Genomic DNA, 3,235 nt, shown 5'->3' on the forward strand with positions numbered 1-3,235 from the left:
AGCTCTGAGAAAGTGACGACTGACATCCGACTGAGTTATAACCAACACACACTGCATTCCCTAATGAATCGCTGGTGCTGGAGCCACTTCAGTTGCTGGCAATTGTGGAATGGGCCACGTACACTTTCTTAGTCTCTGCAGAAACCCACTGACTTGGACCCAGTTGTCTGTGGGCCCGTGTTCTTCAGGACATGTCCATTTAGTATTTAGGGGAGGAAGGTGAACTTCTTTCCATGCCTAAGGTAGCCATGGCTTATGATCCCAAGAAGCATTTGAAATGGGGAGCAGCAGCTCAAAGCAATGGACTCTGGAGACACTGGTGTGTTTGCTCCTCATCCATCCACCAGTCCCCACAAGCTGAGAGATTGTCTCCCCCTCTTCATTTTTCTTAAGCAACAGAATTAAGTATGCCCTGACCGGAGATAACTAAAGATTTGGATGCTGCGGTTCGTTAAGATCGATGACAAGGTCCAAACCAATAGAACCTCCCCTGCTGGATTCACAGATGTCATCAGCATTGACAAGACCAGAGAGAACTTCCGTCTGATCTCTAACATCAGCGGCCACTTTGCCATTCACCGTATCGCAGCTGAGGAGGCCAAGTACAAATTGTGGAAAGTGAGAAAAATCTCGTGAGCACAAAAGGAATCCCTCATCTGGTGACCAATGATGCTGGCACCATCTGCTACTCTGGTCCCCTCATCAAGGTGACACCATTCAAAGTGATTTGGAGACTGGCAAGAGTACTGATTTCCTCAAGTTCGACACTGGTAACCTGTGGATGGTGACTGGAGTTGCTAACCTGGGAAGAATCAGTGTGGATCTTTTGATGTGGTTCACGTGAAAGGTGCCAACAGCAACAGCTTTGCCTCGCTTTCCAGCATTTTTGTTATTGACAAGGGCAACAAACCATGCATTTCTCTTCCCCAAGGAAAGGGGATCCACCTCACCATGCTGAAGAGACAGACAAGAGACTGACAGCCTTAAAAAAGTGGTGGGTGACATGGTCTCTAGGTGATATGTTAACAAGGTGTTTGTACCTAATTAAAACTAATACAGCCTAATAAAATTGGGATGTGTTTGGCCAACCGGATCAACTAATACAATGTTTTTAACTTGCAGTTTGAAAATAATAAGTAGAGCTTCAAGTAGCCAAGAATTCATCATTTATTGAAAGTAATAAATAGAGCTTACATTAGCCAAGAGTTTGATTACAAGTTATTGAAACTCAAGGTCAAGACTAAGAGGAGGCCAGTGAGGAGCTCAGGGTGAGAAATGTATGCAGGTGCTCACTGTCAGGTTCGTAAATGCTGCCTTAAATTTTGCTCAAGTGCTTCATTTGACGTGCTCTGTTCCACTTCTGATCCAACTCAAACTAGCTTAGGCTAAAAAGGAAAATTACAGGCTCAATAGCTGAATTAGAAAAGGCACACTGATGAAGCTGGCCTCGAGCACATGTGGACCCAGGATTCGAATGCACCCGTATTTATTTATTCTCTCCCACTGCCTCCTCCTCTCTCCTTCCTCTGCTTTTCTCTGCCAGTTTGCTTCAGTCTCTCCTACCACCATTAGTCTTTCTCCTTACAATTAGTTCATAGTCACATACAGCACCAGGCTAAGCTCTTCATCTTGTAAGCAGAACTAGGGGGAGGCAGAGGACTGGGAGAAAGACTTCCCATTGGCTGTCTTGGGTCTGTGTGCATGCCTGGACCAATCACAGTGGCCAAGAGGTGGGAGGTGGGATAATATATTTGCCACTCTAGTGGGCAAGAGTGTTGGACAGAACTCAGCCCTGTGTCTGGGGGCTGGAGGCTGAGCCCAGCAGACAGGAGGGTCTGATGGGCAGACCAAAACAACCCTTAGTATTTCAAGTCTGAAATACTCTAGCCTTTATTTTTATTTTCCTACTGAAACAATTATTTTTAAATCACACAGTTTGATAATCTGAAGTTTCTTTAAAAATGCAGCTGTTTTTGTTTCAGTAGCAAAGATAAGAAAAAAAAAATTCGGTCAGGCGTGGTGGCTCACGCCTGTCATCCCAGCACTTTGGGAGGCCAAGGGGGGTGGATCACCTGAGATCAGGAATTCAAGACCAGCCTGGCCAACATGGAGAAACCACGTCTCTACTAAAAATACAAAAATTAGCTGGACGTGGTGGCATGCGTCTGTAATCCCAGCTACTTAGGAAGCTGAGGCAGGAGGATCACTTGAACCTGGGAGGCAGAGGTTGCAGTGAGCCAAGATCACACCACTGCACTCCAGCCTGAGTGACAGAGCAAGACTGTCTCAATTTTAAAAAAAAGAAAAAGAAAAAAATGCAACTATTGAGTTACAGAATGGACTCCACTCAGGGGCAGAAAGAGGTAATAGGGAAAGAGATAAATTAGAAAGGATAGATTAGAGCCAGATCATGGAGTCCCTTGAGTTCATTATTTTAATAAATTTGCATTAAATGCCTATTCAGTGCCAGGAATGGTAACGTTTGGATTCTATTCTGTAAGCAGCAAGGATTATTTTGGGCAGAGGCATGTCAGAGTAAGAGAAACTGCTCTGAAAAGCCAACAAACCATGGGTGATCCTGGAAAAGAGACAACAAGCTCACATGCTGGAGAGGTTGTCCCAGGCCCAGAAACCAGTGGGCAGCACTTGCAGAGCATCTCAATGCCCCACCCGCCACGGTGCCCGCTGGGGGATGGCATCTAGGATCTCGATGCCTACAGAACAGAATCTGCCACCTTTTAAGTGGCCACAGGTTGGTCCCTAAGACCCTGGAGCCTCCATTTTCCTCATCTGCCCACTGTTTACCAAGAACACATACATTGAGAAAACGTTGCGTCAAAAAATAACTAATATTTAGCAAGTGCTTATTCTGTGCTAATTCCTTCGCATGCATCATCTCATCAAATCTTTGTGATAACCTGTGCAGAGACAGCTAATTTTGCCCCATATTTGTTCTATCCATTGTTACCTGTTTTTTGAGGCAGAGTCTCACTCTGTCACCAGGCGGCAGGCTGGAGTGTGGTGGCGCGATCTGGGCTCACTGCAACCTCTGCCTGCCGGGCTTAAGCAATTCTCCTGCCTCAGCCTCCCAAGTAGCTGGGACTCCAGATGTGTGCCACCACACCCAGCTAATTTTTGTATTTTTAGTAGAGACGGGGTTTCACCAAGTTGGCCAGAATGGTCTCGATCTTTTGACCTTGTGATATGCCCTCCTCGGCCTTCCAAAGTGCTGGGA

General features: G+C 45.9%; 1 pseudogene; it reads left to right on the forward strand.

Annotated features, from left to right (window-relative positions):
- Positions 1-248: 248 nt before the first annotated feature.
- LOC105708357 (small ribosomal subunit protein eS4-like) lies at positions 249-1,001 on the forward strand (annotated as a pseudogene).
- Positions 1,002-3,235: the final 2,234 nt, after the last annotated feature.

Source organism: Aotus nancymaae, unplaced genomic scaffold (genome assembly GCF_030222135.1).
Source record: "Aotus nancymaae isolate 86718 unplaced genomic scaffold, 86718_ANA_hifiasm-v0.15.2.pri h1tg000053l, whole genome shotgun sequence".
Classification (NCBI taxonomy): domain Eukaryota; kingdom Metazoa; phylum Chordata; class Mammalia; order Primates; family Aotidae; genus Aotus; species Aotus nancymaae.